Source organism: Acomys minous (assembly GCF_964271855.1).
Source record: "Acomys minous genome assembly, chromosome: 10".
NCBI classification, from domain to species: Eukaryota; Metazoa; Chordata; class Mammalia; order Rodentia; family Muridae; genus Acomys; species Acomys minous.
This window is the reverse complement of record NC_140491.1, coordinates 92251336-92269206: the sequence shown is the minus strand read 5'-3', so window position 1 is coordinate 92269206 and position 17871 is coordinate 92251336.

Sequence of the window (17871 nt, the reverse complement as noted above, 5' to 3'; positions counted from 1 at the left end):
AGTAATATTTGGAGTTACCTCTACGCATTAGAGCCATACTTGAGAGAGAGTGATACAAGAAAGTATGATGTTGTAGACTAATAGGAAACAAGAGTAACAACTAGGACATTTCCTCAACTATGTTCAGAGTTGCATTATTTGTAATAGCCAGAAACTGGAAACACCCCAGATGTTCCTCAATGGAAGAATGGATAAAGAAACTGTGGGGTATCTATATAATGAAACACTACTCAGCTATCAAACACAAGGACATCATGAAATTTGCAGGCAAATGGATGGAGCTGGAAAAGATCATTCTGAAAGAGGTAACCGAGGCTGACGCACTAAGGAAAGACTATGATCTAGATCCCTAACTCAGATGCAGCTGATAGGCAGCTCAGTCTCCATATGGGTCCCCTATTAAGGGAAGCAGTGGATGTCCTCGCCAACGACTCTGTTGCCTGAACTTTGATCACTTCCCCTTGGTGGGGTGCCGTACAGTGACACAGAGGAAGAGGATGCAGGCAGTCCTGATGAAACTTGATAAATTGGGGTCAGTTGGTTGGGGAGAAGGGCTTCTGCTCTCAAAAGAGTAAGGGAAGTGATTAGGAGAGAAGAGGGAGAGCGGGAGGAACCAGGAGGAGATGAAGGAAGGGGCTACGATAAGGCAGATATACAGACTCAGTAAGGTTTTGCTCAGTGAATGAATCAATAACTATGAAGATTAATACAAATTAAAAAGGATAAAGTCTAATGTATACTTTTGTAACCATGTATTTGACTCAAATCTATTGTGTATAGTTTGTACAAACAATAGAAGATACAGTTTTTCCTGGTTTTGTATTTGAGCTCTGTGATCTGATTAGACACTACTGCTGTCAAAATGTAGTTATCATTGTGCGACTGAAAAAGATTCACCCACAATGAGACAGGTTAACTCCTGGCAACACCCAGTCTACCTCACAGAGGATGATGAGCATCAAAGAGCTTCCTTATGGAGATGGCTTCAAATGTGGCAAACAAGCCACAGGCCAAAATGTCCTCATTCCTACCACAGACAGAATTCTGCCTAAAAATTGGGCAAGCTTGGATGCAGGCAGTGTTGATGGCCCAATTCTGCCAAGACTAGATACACAAGTCCTCAATAGTTCCTGCCTCACAAATATATCTGTCAGCTATATTGGGCCAGAATGTTGAAGAAGATTCCCCAATGTTATAAAGAGTTTTGGGTGACTATTTGGGTAGCGCTCTCTCTCTCTCTCTCTCTCTCTCTCTCTCTCTCTCTCTCTCTCTCTCTCTCTCTCTCTCTCTCTCATCTTCTCATTTGGAAAGCTACTAACCTGCACTCCTGGTATACTCAGGTAATCAATTCTATTTCTTCTTAAGTCTCTGGTTGAAGACCAGATAGGTTAGTTTACGGTTAAGATGTTTTTAGGTCTAGATAGATGTTTTAAGTTGATAATGAGGAGATATGATAGATATTTATTTACAATCAGAATTTAGATACACCAAGATAGGAAAGATGGCTGCCAAATACAAATAGCCAAAGCACTAACATTTATATAATTTCTGATTGTGTCATGATTATTCTTGCGGTAGGTAGTTTATTCTATATGTGTGTAATAATATAAACATATATGTAAAAAATAATAAAAATATGTAAATACTCTGCTTCACAATTCAATATCAACATCATCAACAGCAAAAGAGATATTTTAGCAAAATTCTGAGAGTATGCAAATAATTAAAAACTTAGAGCTTTTTTGCCTTTCAAAAAAAAAAAAGAAAAAAGAAAGAAACATGAATTGGCTGAAGTATATGTGGAAGGAGATTGAAGACAGATTATGACATATATATTGTGGAGATGGAAAGAAATACACATAGTTTGAGTTTGATAAAAGAAGGGCTGAAACAAAACATTTAAAAATATTTGAGGATTGATTACATGAAAAGCAATTGCCTTCAGTATATCACCAAGAAGCAAAACAGTCTGACAAGGACAGATATAGGCAGTTAGAGATTAACCTAAGCATGGGGAATATGTTTTAGAAATTGATGCCCCACCAAGCCATGGACCTCATAAAAATACAAGAATTTAATCAAGAGTTGAACACATCAGGAGACTTTATTCTGTACTACATTTTCCTAATGTGGGAGGAGGAAGCAGGTTATGATCTTCAAGTCTGTGCTCCAAAAATATTTGTTGAACTGGTGAGGTCACTGAGTTAGGAAGGCCCGCTGGGGGCACATTTATATGAGAAGTAAAATATGAGTCAAGAGCAGAAGTCTTTGAAAGCTTCAGTCAGGAAACATGCCGGGGGAAAAAGTCTAAGTGAGGTGAAGGTGTGTATCAACATATATCCATTCAGGTTGCATTGTTTTGAGCAGACATATTTTATGGATCACAGACCACTGAAATAAGATCGAAAGGGAGCTCAGTCACTTTGATTTTAAAGTTCTTCACTTTATTCCTAAAGTAGATTTAAAAATGAGGGAAAGGTTTTTTATTTACTTGCACAAAGTCCTTGTTCAATAAAGCAAGACTAATGATCTTAAGTTTACAAAAAGCAAACAATCATAAACAAATATATATGTATATGTATATATATATATTTCATTTTAAGCACTATGTAGAATTGCTTTTCTTCAAGGCAGGTAATGTGCCTTTTCCTCATAGTGCAGGCAACAAAGAGCTGGTGGATTTTCTTTATAATTTGCTATTATCCTAAAACTCAAAAGCAAACCCAAATGCCATCAGTGGTTATAAGCTGTGATGTGTTTGAAAATGGAAATTTGACCACTTCAAATAGCAAAATCTTCATTTCCATTAGATTTTTATGAACTGATTGTAGATCAGGATAAAACGTACACCATTTTGTAGCCTGCTACGATGCACCCAGCCAGATGATGAAAATAAAGACAATTATTTGTACTAGAAATAGCATATTTCATTAAGTATGCCACGCATGAAGAGAGCCATACTGGCACACATCGCCTTTGTTGAATTTATATCCTCCAAGCTCTACAAAGGTCTTCTATTTTTGTTAAGGAAATTTGCCACTTGAAAGCTGTAATGTGAGTATTTCTTTAATTATGTATTTAAAATATAGTATTTTTACAAACCATCAGCATTTGATAAACTAAGCAGTCAATTGATTTGGGACTCACCTTCTGAATAAATCTCAAAGGATCACTCACGTAAAAGGGATGAAGTATTTCCACTATATTCACAACAAAAAGACAAGGAAAAGCTTAAACAAGTTATTAATATGTGATTGACTATAGGAAAAAAAACAAAACTACAAAAGTCTTTTAGGGTTCACCTGAGTAATAAAATGTTTTATCAGAAGCACAATAAATTAGAAAAAGCAAAAAGATATACAAACGGCTTTACTTTTTAAAAATGCTAACCAGTTAGATGCAAAGGGGTGACTCAGAATCTTCACTTTACGAACAATTTAGACAACATTTAGGCCAATTCCGCATCCTTACAGGGGTCAAAACAATATGAACTCTTCCCAGGGGAAGTAAAAGTAAGTAAATCCTGATCATAATTGATTGTGTAGCATCAGTGAAGATTCCTGAGGGTTTTGTGTGTGTGTGTGTGTGTGTGTGTGTGTGTGTGTGTGTGTGTGTGTGTGTAACATTTCTTTTGTCTATACCTCAGGCATATAGGTCTTAAAAGAGGAGTTTCCCTCTCTCTACAGGCTCAAGGTCTTTACACACTTGTCTTATGGTTGTAGAGGCAGCCCGTGGTGATCTGCACTGTCTAGGAATACCTAGATATCAATCATTTATGTTGTTTAGTGGGTTTTGTTACCATAGACATGCCCAACTAACCCTAATGCAGAACAGCTATGTCTGTTTGGGTTATACTCAGAGGTTCAAGTTGCTGCTTCTAGTTATCTGACATAGAACAGGGTCCTTGATATTTTAAGATTCAGTTTTTCTTCAGTTTTCATGGCTTAGAATGAGAGATGGCACAGACTAGAGACAGAGCGTGGAATATACCATTGTAGTGTCATATCTGATGAAATGAAATATGGATAATCCATATTCACTGTTAAGTGTTGCATAAATAGAATGGCATCATTCTGCTAGGAAGAAAGAAAAGTGAGTCGTTTGTTAACTGTTTGGGTAAATCTGATGGGTCTTATTGGGGACTTCTGTACTCTTGGCTCCAAATATTATCATTTTTATTTTAGTCATTCATTAAACAAGCATATATTTAGTATCCCAAGACTTCAGGCATTCTCCTAAGCCCTCAGTAAATAATGATGACTAACATAGGGCTTGTTCAACTCTCTTTGTGCTCTTAGGTCAGTAGGAGAGACAGAGTCTTAGAGTCTTAAACAAACAAAAATACATTAAGTGCATCTACAGAAGAACAGACAAGAGATTTTAAGAGCTTAGGGAACAAGGGCTAAAATCCTCTTATAAGAGTAAGGGAAATAAGTAAGGGTGATCCTGGGGTTAAATTTTGAAAGATGAGTGGTGTTTTTTTTTTCCAGGAGGATAAAATGGAGGAGGGCACTGAGAAAAAAAAAGTTCAGTATATGTGAGAGCAGGAAGTTGAGAACACACTTAGTGTAGAAGAGGAAAGATATGTGGTTAAGTTTAATTTTACTCATCTGATGAGAATAGTAGAAAAATGAAGCTTAAGAAGTTGATAAAGATCCTGATATCCTCCTATGGAAGTGATAGTGAAATATCAGACTTCGTGCTATAAATGCTCACTGGCATCAGTGTTGAGAACCTTTCCAATCCACAGTGAGTAAGCATGAAGAGATAGAAGTTTACTGGTAAAAATCTAACTAGTAAAGTAATGCTGCCATGATGTTAATTCAATCCAGTGTAGCATTTTGCTACTCTTTATAGACATCTATTAAGAATGGTCGACATTGCTTTCATATGGTTTAAAAAGTCGTGAATCTTCCCTCAGTGCCTTTTGTCATGTACTGAGAGGATAAGAATTTATGATTATTGAAGGAATCAAAATTTGATGTCGTCTTTTTCCTCTTAATAAATTTAATTCTTCTGGTTTTAAAACTGCACTAAGAAAATACATATACAATGGATACGTATTTGAAGGCTAAAACAAACACTCACATACCCCAAACCTTCCTTATAGGTTAAATTTATAGTACTTTGGGAGTCACTTGTGCATCTTAATGCCATTTCCTTGGCTTTATTATCCAGAGCTTGAATGACTCTTCCTTTATGTTCCACAAAAGTGTGAACATTCATGTGATATCTTTGTTTAAGTCCTTCTTCTCACGCACTAGCCAAAAAATAGAATTAAGACGTCCAGCGTCTACTCTATGTCTGATTGACACACATGAGAATATTCCCCAGTTGGCATCATAGCACAAAGTTGGTGAGGTGAAAGCACATTTTATGTTAGCACAGACTCAAAAATCCTTGGAGCACTGAAATGCACATATGTTATTTTTGAACTGCTGCCAAATCATAAGTAAATGTAAAGAAATACGAAAACGAACTCATAGGATGAGATGTTACCATTAATACCATGTGTTGCTAGGTATCAGTCATTTTTGTCCGTTGAGGTCAATTTCATTGTATTAATTACTATTCAAAGATTCCAAATGTATTTTCCTAGGTTAATAACAACTCTTTGCTAGAACTTCTTGAGTGAGACAACTTACGCTGCAATTCCTTAAACCTCTGCATTGCTTAGTACAAAACAAACGCTCAGTGAGTGTTCCCTGTGGCATCACAGTGTTTTCTGTCAGTATTGTCATTAACTCATGCACTCTGAGGGTGATCTATTTTTTTAGTGAAGGAAACAGAAATGCAGGATGTCATGGATAATTGGCAGGCATTGTATCATATTAGTTGAAAATACTTGTTCCCTTACACGTTTTTTTGCATGCAAGTAGGAATTAGGTATCCTATAATTCTTGTGCTCCGTTCCCTGCTTATGTTTCAATTGATGTGCCCATAATCTGTCCTTTCCATGTCATTTACAAGATGAAGAGAGCATATTACAGATGTTCCTCCTCCTTCTCCTCCACATGTCTTTTCTTCCTGGGACGTTTTGTACGGGGGCACATGAATAGTTGGCTAATTGAGTGTGTCATTACCAAGAGGAGACAATGAGAAGCTAGGTAGGAATAATTCTAGTCTCTGTCTCTTCAAGGAATCATGGAAATGGGACAGAAGTGGTGACACAGCTACCTTGGAGGTGACTGGATCCACACCCTGCAAGAAGTGGAACTAAATGGCAAGTTGAGGTTATGTTTTACCAAGTCTGCCTTGATTAATAAGATATTGTTTTATTTTTAATGCATAATCACACTGGCATTCCTTCCTGAAGCAAAATAGCATATCATTATCCATTTTCATGGACTATCATTTTTCTAGTACTAAAATGATGAAATTTGGGAGATAGTATTTATTGCTGTTGGAATTAAATTTCTTTTATTCAGCATTCTTATGGTTGTTTCCTAATATTTAAGTACATAATATAAACCAGCCTCAATATCTTATAAATTTAACATATAATACAAATTATCAAATTATAGTTTCATATAGAGATTAGTGTCAGCTATGAATATAAACAAGCATATTAATCTCTAATCATTCTGACCCCACCAAGGAAAAGATCTAAGTTGATGATGACTGTATTGTTGTTCATGATAATGGAGTACACATTGCATGTAAACGTCATCAGACTATTTTGTGGATGACGGATTGATGTAGGAAGGAAACTCTTTGTCTTGGAGTGAAATAACCATAACAGATGCTGATTATAGAAAATGCGTATTGAGTTGCTAATACAGGGTTACGGTGTAGTAACAAACAATTTCAAGTAAGACACTTAAAAGATTTCAGTGTTTACCTGGTTTGAGTGTTATCCTGTGTCAGTCATATGTTTGGGGGAGGGTTATCTATGCCGAAGGTAGCACTTTATGGCAGGGGTAAAGCGCTATTAGAGTAAGGTGACCAATGTTTTGAGTGTCACTCATAGCTGTCCTTACATTCCACTGGACAGAGCAATGCATGTCATCAGATGGGATACCATTGGGGCAGGGTAGGTCATCTTCTAACATGAAAGGGCAACAATCATTTTGAATCTTGATACCATCTCACTGGAGGTTAAGAAGGGTCTTGTGAGGCAAGGGGCAGGATCAGATATTTAAGCCCTCTGACATTTCCAAGAAGATATACTCATTGTCTGCAAAGTTCGTAGGAAGCTGAGCAGAGAGGGAGCAGTGATGAACATAAGTAATCAGGGAGTCAGAGAGCCTAATCTTCATTCCACACGGAAGCAAGGTGATCTAGAGAAGACTAAGAAGAAGAAGGCACCAGGTGTATCTCGGCAGGATTGAGACTTGAAAGTTTTTTTTGAAAGATACCCAGTTAAAAAGCAGGAGTGAAGAAAGATTTAAAAATTAAGCACACTTTGTGTGTGTGTGTGTGGGGGGGGGGCAGTTGACTTGAGGATTTTGTCATTGTTGTTGTTTTGCTGTTATTTTTAGTTAGTTATTAGTTAGTTAGTTAGTTAGTTAGTTAGTTAGTTAGTTAGTTAGTTAGTCTTAGAGCGGGTCTCTTGTAGCCCTGGCTTTCTCAAACGTAGCATATAACCAAGATTGACCTTGATCTCTTGATCCCCTTGCCTCTGCTTCCATCTCTTGGTTTATTTCTTAAATGTCCATGTAATTTAAGTATTATCTAACTCTAAAAGGTAGGCCTTCTTAATTAAAATATAAAGTATCTATTTTATATATAAAGATTATAAACGTGTTTCACATTGTCCAACATTGAGTCAGGGTATAATTTTTTTTTAACTTATGGAACTTTATTTTCTGAAGGGTTTATTTTTCTTTATTTCTTACAAAAATTATGAAATTATATTTCATTTTTCTCTAAGATAATGATTTTATGAAGTGATTTAGATAAGTATATATTTGTCTATACTTTCATTTTTATTTTTTATACACTTGTATTTTTTTTTAATTAAGAATAGATTTTTTTTTCTTATACACTACACGCTAAGCACTGTTTCCCTTTCCTTTAGTCCTCCTAGGTACCTTGCACCTTTCCTTTCCCCAGGTCTACTCCTTCCCTGTTTTCTCTTTGGAAAAGACCAAACCTCCAAGAGATGCCAGACAAACAGGACAAAACAAAGTGAAAAAGCAAGGTGAAAGCTTTCCTGTGAATTTGGACAAAGCAACCCAATAAGAGAAAAAGAGTTCCAAGAGTAGGCAAAAGTCAGACACACTTACTCCAACTGTTAGGAGCCCAATGAAAACACCTAGCTACTATAGGAGTCAGAGAAAGCATGGCACATTTTGAACTAAAGTAGAATTACAACACTTTTCTCATTCTTTTCCTTCCTTCAGCCTCTCCCAGTTACTTTTCCTCTATCCATTCCCAATTTTTCCCCCACTCTCAAATTGATAGTGTATTTTCTGATTATTATTGTTATGTCTATATATATATGCACAAATAGATAAATACATCCTGCTGGATACAATTTTGTTGTTTGTGTGTATAGAGTTTCAAGGCTGACCACTTGCTATTGGACAGCCTATAATGGGGCTCATTCCTTGGAGAGGCTAATTCTTCCTGCTCCTGTAGTCAGTAGCTTATATCCCTTTATATAGGAATGGGAACCCTGTGAGACTTTTTTTCCCTTCTACATTAGCAAGTCTTTTAATGTCATCATTGTTCTGGTTTTTTTTCGGCATTCACTTCTAGGATTCCCTGGTATTTTGGCTCTTACAATATTCAGTATATTTTGTTTTTCTTTTAATTTGTTTTTCAAATCAAACTCTTAGTTATCGCCATTAATTTAAACAGCTCTTATGATTCCTGAAAATCTTCAAAATTAGAGGCACTCCAACGTTATTATTATTCTCTTGCATAATGTTGTTATACGTGAAAAAAACCAACTCGGTTTAGGAAGTGATTTGTATCTGTGGCAGTAGGTGGTGGTTATGATAACATGGCTTCAGGTTAAAGCTTCTAATGTATCAGACTTATCCTTCCTGACGTATCTTTTTCTATCTGGCTTCAGTGGTATCTGAGCATCATCATAGGTCCTGCCTTGCAGGCCTTTCTTTCCCAGTAGTTGTGGTTGGCTTCTAAAGTTTCATCTCAAATTTCCATCAGCCCCCAGGACCAGTTCTTCCTCTCATCGCTTCTGTCTAAGTAGCGTAGGTGAATAACTTCCATCTCAGGACCCCAGTGACCCTTAAGTTTATCTCTACTGATAATTTACCATCTGTGTGGGGTTACCCACACAGAAACTCTGGACTGAAGTACTCTCAAGACCCACAAGACATAAGCTTTTGTAGCTGTGGGTGTATAGACAATGAAGGATTGGCACAGGAACACAGAGGTGAGAGAGGGTCGATAGAATATTTGATTTGGGTGTCTGTGGAGACTTAGAAGTCTCACGTGATGGGACATATATAAGTCCTACATCATGGGATGCTGGAGGCTTGTTCAATGCATGTCTGTGCCCAAGAGAGGCACAAGTGTAAGTCCTATATCCAAAGGCAAGACACCTTGGAGTTTTTAAATATAAGGACTGAAGATCAAAACATGGCTCCAAGTTGAGAAGCTGAGTAAGTTGTACTCTGCTTTTGTTCTATTCAGCCCACTGAGGATGGGACAATTCTTTTTTTTTTTTAATGAGGTTATTTTTCTTTTTTTTCTCCTTTATTAATTTATTCTTGTTACATCTCAATGGTTATCCCATCCCTTGTATCCTCCCATTCTTCCCTCCCCCCCATTTTCCCCTTATTCCCTTCCCCTATGATTGTTCCTGAGGGGGATTACCTCCCCCTGTATATGCTCATAGGGTATCAAGTCTCTTCTTGGTAACCTGCTGTCCTTCCTCTGAGTGCCACTAGGTCTCCCCCTCCAGGGGACATGGTCAAAGGTGAGGTACCAGAGTATATGAGAAAGTAATATCCCACTCTCTACTCTACTGTGGAGAGTGTTCTGTCCATTGGCTAGATCTGGGTAGGGGTTTAAGGTTTACCGCCTGTATTGTCCTTGGCTGGTGCCTTAGTTTGAGTGGGACCCCTGTGCCCAAATCTGCCTATCATAATGTTCTACTTGTAGGCTTCTAGGACCCTCTGGATCCTTCTACTTTGCCATTCTCCCATGCTTCTCTCATCTAGAGTCCCAATAGAATGTCCTCCCCTTTGTCTCAGTTTCCTGGCGAGGATGTGGGGAGAGAGGAACACTCCTTCATTGCTGGTGGGAATGCAAACTAGTACATCCACTTTGGAAATCTATCTGGTGCTATCTCAGAAAAATGGGAATAGGGCTTTCTCAAGACCCAGCTATTCCACTCCTTGGAATATACCCAGAAGATGCTCCAGCACACAAGAAGAAAATTTGCTCAACCATGTTCATAGCAGCCTTATTCATAATAGCCAGAACATGGAAACAGCCTAAGTGTCCCTCAATAGATGGGACAATTCTTGCTCATGCTGCACACCTATTATCTCATGTAATCTAGTTATATTTTCCAAGCCAGTATTCACTAGGAAAAAGTACTTCACAGTAATGTTTTATTAGTATTCTTGGTATCCCTCATGTCAGTAAAATAACAACAAAAATTTGCAGTCCCAGACTCTGTAAATCAAAACTTGTCTGAAGCACAACTTTCATTCCCATTTCCCCCAATGCAGGCCCTCTCTCCTGCTTTTTCTTTCATGTAGACAGATCCACAACTCTCTTTTATTGCCCACATGCTTGAATTATCATTTATTACCCTCTTTGTATTAGCATCTTGCCAAGTCTTCTCTAAATTCTGCTAGTGCAACTTCCAAAATATAATACAGATTTTTATTCGTCATTCTGTTTTTTCTGGTTCAAGACACTATCCTTTCCTGCTCAGATTACTTGTTGCCATTAACTAAGAATTCTCTTGTTTACACCTGATTCTTCAAGTCTTTCTGCTGCAGCCTGAGAGATATTTTTAAATTCTGCATAGTCCACATATTTCCAAGCTTAAGACCTTCTAGGAACTTCTAACAGAACTAAGCTTATTTCTGCCTTTTGACCTTTTCAGTAACTCTTCCTTTTACTTGAAATGTTCTTCCCATAGATTTTATCACGGCTGGCTCCTTTGTGTCACTCAGATCTTTGCATAAATATCACATCCTCAGAGATATCTCCTTAAATCCTTTGTCTAAATTTGCATTCACCATCGCATTGCACTCTTAATTTTCTGCCAAATACTTATAATTACCTGAGAATCTTCTTGCATATCTTTTTGCTGTTTTTCTTTCTTTTACAGCTTCTAACAATATCATTTTTCTGCTCCTCACCCATGTGTTGGAGAATACACACACACACACACACACACACACACACACACACACACACGTTATCTATTTATACAGTTTGCACTATATATATTTATTTAGGAAAATATCAAGCTTTAGAACAAACATATACATAAATTACAAAATTATCTAGAGATCAATTTATCTAATTCTCGTTAGTAATGAACATTTGTAAAACTGAATTCATAACAAAAACTGATACTGCAGAATGAGCAGAATTAAGTACTGCTGATGCAGTGCTCTGAATTGTCAGAAACCCAGAGAAAATACCTAAAGACAAGAAGCCTGTCTTTAAGACTGGCAGTAAAAATATCAGTGTAGACAAACCTTTTAAGTTAGCATTCCCTAAGTATCTGGTCCTGTTTCATGAAGCATGGAGACAAATTTTATTTGCAATCCTTCTGATTCACAAATATCAGTAAATAGAAAAGTAGGAAACTAACCACAAGGTCAAATGCTCCCCTGTTTGTCTGGAGTGGCAATGGAAAGGCTGATATGATAAGAAATATATAATGTCGAGCTCAAGGAGAAAGTAAGATGTCAAGAAAATATTATATAAACAGCAAACAAATCATAGCATAAGGAGACAATTGCCACTGTTGGTATTCGAGAAGATTACATTATGCATATGGATGGGCCACTTTGTGGAATTAAATCTTTATCCAAATGGGGACAGCAAACAATTAAAGAAAAGGTTTTAGCAGCTCAGTGCAGAACCAGAGAGGAGGGGCCATCTAGCTGGCTAATGTCATCACACACACACACACACACACACACACACACACACACACACACACACACACAATGATTCAATATATTTAGTGTTAGGTACTGAAATTCCATCAGACTCTTAAAAATTGCATTTTTTTCTAGGGAAATTACTAAGCTAAATGTTTAAGAACTGGTTACAAGTTTAGCTTGTTAAGCATTATATTTTGGAGGTTTATGTATTCTGCATCCTGTCTACCTGTGCCAATGCTGTACCAAGAAAGAAAGATTTTTGCTTTAAGTAGCATGAAGTCATCATCCCATGCTAGAAATGGCTTCTCATGACTCACTTGAGCATCTCATGACTTAGTCTTGACACCCTGACTGAGCCAAGTGCCCGCCTACATCAAAAAGTCCAATAGGAAGGCTTGCATACTCTGATCAAACATAACAACTCACCAATACTCTTGTAATAAATGATGGAGTCTTTCATCTTTAATAAGAATAAATTGATCAATTCTCACAACAGCTAGGTAGATCTTAAGGTTTGGATCTTGGTATCAATGCCCAGGGTGGAGTAAACACAAGGGGCATGAGAGCTGGAAACTGAGTCTGGAAAATCTGAGGATAAGGAAAATGTCTTCTTTAAAAATGGCTGTGGTTTGAACTCCTTTAATTGTCTTTAATTGCAAGGCACTGTGGGAAACTGCTGTTTTGCTTCTATAGTGTCTTTTCATGAGATGGTTACCTAGTAGCTCTTTGTGCATCTTTTACAAATTCCCTTTGTACTGTACAGATTTGCATTTTGTGCAATACTCAAAACCTACAGCAATTTAAAAGTGGTAAATAACCCTATGAAGTAATTATATAAATAGGTGTGTGCTGTATCATTTGGAAAACTATTTGGATAAATGAATTTTCTGACATGTACAAAGAAAAAGTCTTTACTCAAGCTTGGAATGTATAGGAAGCAAGCATGTTAAGTTTAATATTGCTAGTTGTGTCAATACAAATCTAGCCTAAGAAAACTCATAGGCAGAGTTTCCTGCCAATTATTTCAACATTATACTTTTTATTGAGCCCATGGCATTTTGGACTCTGATAGTTCAGTGCATCATTGATATCTTGGTTACATTAGGGAAGGCAAGAGAAAGATTATTTTCTCTTCACACTGTTGTGAGACCAACCTGTACTCATCACCATACAGTCTTGTCAACAAATTCAATGCAATGACTTTTTAGTATCAGTCTATAAAAATTGAACATATGTAATGTCAGCTCAGGCAAAACTTACAAATCTCTGGCTCTTTATCTTGCACCAATCAGAAACTTTAAGTGAATGAAGCATTGAAATCTCTCTGTGTAATCCATATAAGTGTCAATGAGTGAAAACCAATATTAAAGTAAGAGCTATGAGGCTGAGAAAGTTCAGTAATGTCATACTTGTCCTATATGTACACAAATACCCTGCACTCCATACCTAGCACTTAAAGAGTTAAGTTGAAGAGAGCACTTTACACTTAAAAAAGATATGGTATAGCCTCCCCAACTCCCATGGTACATGCTTTGATGAGTTTGAAAAATTCAAACAAACAAAAACTGCATTTATAGTATTCCCTTAAAATTCTCACCATTTCCAATGCACGCACATAGAATGTCATGGCTTGAGTGTGACATCCATCTTCCCTTGGGTTCCTCCTGACTTTAAACAGTTTGTAGTGCTGTAACAGTAGCTGAAGAAACTTTATATTAAAGTGGGGAGTCAGACTGAATTCAGAAGAATCAGCCACTGGGGTACATTTTGGGGTGTTATGTTGCTGATTCCATGGTGCCATGTGCTTGGCTTCGTGGTCTGCTGGTGGCATAGGGGTTCTGCCACTTGTTCCTTTTGCCAACACGCTGAATTTGTGGCAACTTCTTCAGTGATGGCCTCTATAGTCTGAAAACTGAGCCCAGGTCAATCTTACCTCTACTAAATTGTGTCTGTCAGGTACTTGGCCACAGTGGTACTAAAACAACAGAAGTGTTCTGTTATTGATTTATAACTTGGTGCAAAAGTTCCTTATTTCACCAAGTCAGGAATATGAGACACAACATAACTTTAATAAGATGATTTAGGGAGGAAAATTAAAGATGAACTGTGGTGAAAGAAGAAAAAAAAAATATATGTAAAGAGTAAAAAAGAAAGAATGAGGAAATAACCAAATCAGGGTTATCTTTAAGTGTACACATTAATTATAAGCATATTATTTTTCACAATTATCAATGTGTCAAAATATAGATAGAAAATTTACAAGAAGACATTAGGGCAGGGAAAACTGGCTACCACCTCTACCCGCCAGTATAGCTGTCTCCTGAAACCAGTGGCAACTAATGAGTCAAAAGATGATTTAATATGTTTGGACTTTAGTTTCAACACATAAAGATGACAAAAAAGCATCAGACAAAAAATTTTAACTTGGGTCTTAGTTTTAGACAGTTGATCGCATTCTGCATCCACAAGAGAACAGATTCTATCCCCCCTGAAGCCCTCAGAAAAGGGCAAAGGTAGATTAGAGGCTCGCTAACAAATATGCTTTTTCCCCCCTATTTGGTGACAATGGCTGAAAACCAAACCAGCTCACATGACTCCTAAAGGGTTTCCTTCCCTTTCTCTTTCTTGCCCTGGGTTTGCTCAAGGAGGCCCTTGGCTGAAGTTGCTGTTGCTACCAAGGGCGGGTTTGTTTTCGGGCTGCCTGGCAAGTGTTTTTACTCCCCCAGCAGTATCTCCTAAGACAGAAATTGTCTTCGGTTTTCCTCACTTAGTCACCCATGCTTTGGCGAGCAACACTCCTACAGAATAGATTTCAACTTTGATTCTTTTGTAATCTAGAAGCTAGCTTTCTTTCGGTCTCTCTTTGTCCGTCTTTAGGATTCTTGTTACGGTACCATCATGGAGACACGTTTCCCCCATGCCCCTGACATAGTTGCCATCCAGAAGAGCCAAGAACTGCATTGACTCTCTTCTCATCATCACTATTGTGTTTTACGAAATTGTTCCTTATTGAAAAAGAAACCCGCGCATTGTTCTTCTGGGCTCAAAGCACGGCATCCGAAACGCTGAATAATATTTCAAGAAAGGATTAAATGAGGCAGTGGGCCACACTCTGCCAAAATGAAATGCTTGTCCCCTCTCATCAGGGCACTTAAATTAGACAGAGTCTGCTGAATGTCTGATTATAAAGCATTCCTAAGTACACATTTTACATGTAGCCGAGCGAGTAAACAATTGAAGTAGTGTAAGTTTCTTCACAGCACAAAGCCCAGTAAGAGGGAAATAACTTCAAGTACAATTCGCTTTTAAAGAAGGAATGTGCTTTCCTCCATCAGAGAAATCTTGATACGTTGCAACTGAGGAAATGAAAATCTTAACTTCAGTGGTGGTTGTTGTTTCTTTTTTCTGTTTGATATTCCTTGCCCCTTTCTTTTGTTTGACAACCATAGCAGAGTTAATCAGCTACAGTAGCGCAAACAGACTTCTCATAGCCTTCCTAATCATGCAAATATCCCTTTTGAAAGCAGCCCTGCGTTTTAAATAATAATTTCCCCATATAAGGATGTGGGGTGGCTGGAGAGAGGGAGAGAGAGAATATTATTAAAATAAAATCAGTTTAGTAATCTAATGCAATTGGCTAGCTTCCTGTGCAAGAGACAAGAGCCCCGCAAACGCACAGTAACTCACCTGCTGGTGGAACTCTCTGATATTTTACTGACCCACGTGAGATTTGTGATCAGCAGCCAGCTAGTCAACTTCTCTGAAACTCTGCTTTACTTTTCCTACAGTGGGAGAGTAAGTCTCTTTGTGTAAGCCCACAGATACCTACCAACAGCTATTTTTATTTGCTGGTGTTATCTATGCAAAGGTACACACATATGATCAAAGCCAAAACGGACAGTTGTGCTGTGTTCCAACCAAGACAAAATGGTCGCGCACAGCTATTTGCCTGAGAACACAGGCTAGAAAGAAATGCATTACGCATATATTGCTTATAGTTATGCAGCATACATTTAGTTTTTACAGTTTCCTATTTCTTTAATATATATATTAAAGGACTTGTGGGTGTTTTTTTTTAAATACACAGAGAATGAGTTTTGAACATTCTAAAAAAAAAATCACATGGTTAAAATTGAGATTAATTTTAACTAAATTTACCTGTTCTTGTTTTTGTTTGTTTGTTCACTGAAAAAAAAAAAAAAGAGTGCACTGTCTTCCCAGCCTGGCCCCTTGGGTAGAAATGTTCTAAACAGAATGGAACAGCACAGTTTTCCCCCACTGGGGTTCAAGAGTTCATTTCTTCTGACATAACAATAAATCAACTGACAAAATGGAATTTCTCTGATCACACATTCAACATTTAGGTTGAATGGGCAAGTGGGCTCTATTTTATGTATGGAAACTCTGGACCATTTTACTGTAAAGCCCTAGTGCTGAAAGCCTACTTAGATGAGTTGGAACTGGAGGACTGGCTAGGACAAGATATGGGTCAGCTGGTGGAGCTCAGTCTGATTTGTACAGTGTTGGAATCCTCTGCCCACCACAACAAACAGCAGTCCACACTTGGCGAGTAGAAAACAATGCTGGTTTAGTTAATCCCTCTAACACTGAGTCTCTCCTTTGAGAGAGCAAGGCAGTGGGAATGTTATGTGAACTGGTGTAGTTTTCCATTATTTCCAATGCAAATTAGGTTTTTGACTGTGAGAATCCATGTTCAGTATAGCATGCACTGTGTTTCTATGTCATCACAGGTTTGGAAAACCCCATAACCAGATCTGTTTCTTCAAGAAACAAAAGCCAACTTTGTAGTTACAGACAAGACACACACGTTAAGCCAGCTCATATTTTCCTATAGCTTCTCTTTCTAGTTAAGTCTGCAAACTAATTTGGATTAAACTAAAACAGACTTTTGCTCCAAGCATTTTTGAAAGTTTAAAGAGTTTGGCTAATTTTGGTTGTCTTTTCAAAATATTTCTTATATGGTTTCATGTCTGCATCCTGGAAGGGGACCAATATGTGCTTAAATCTTTCAAGGAGTTGCTCTTTTCTTCTGCCCAGGCTTCTGAAAAGCAGTGAATGCATGGAAGTCATAAGGCTTTCTGTCTGCTTTTATCTAATGAGATGCTGGGCAAAGTTCATTGCCACCAGGAGTCAGAATCACCAGGATAGAATGCGCAGTGCGCATTTAAAACACATTGTCATTCTCATGGTACCCTAAGTGTGGTGGTGTGCTCCAAACAGCTAAAGAAAAAGAAAGGCATCTCGTAACCTCACTAATTCCCTACTCACAGTGCCATTATTTCTTGGCACTTGAACCGGAAAGGCGGCTATTGTGATTTCTGGTTTAGCGTCGCTGTTATCACTGGTACATGCATGCCACAGTAATGCTGTTTAAATGAAGAAATCTTCCCTACTAAAAAATCTTTGCCACTGATGCCACATACAAATACCGTATGGACTAGCTCTCGGAGCCAAAGCAGGAAAAATCGCCAAAGGGTAAAAATAGTTCTTGATATGATGATATGCTGCTAAAAGCCACATGGTGTTTGGGTGCAGCATTTCACAGTCAAACAATCATAATTTCATGCCTAAAATGTGCATGTTATTTCAGGAAAATATAAAATCTGAACATTGCACATTTGCTACAGAATGACCAGTGAGTGTTGCTATAATGATTTGTTTTTCTTTTACAAATGAATATTTCTCTCTGAGCCTTTTCATGCCATATTGCCTGGGGCAGCAATGGAAGTAAGGACAGGATGAGGTTACAGAAGAAATGAATATTGAGGATAGATGGTCCTAATTCTTCAAATTAGGT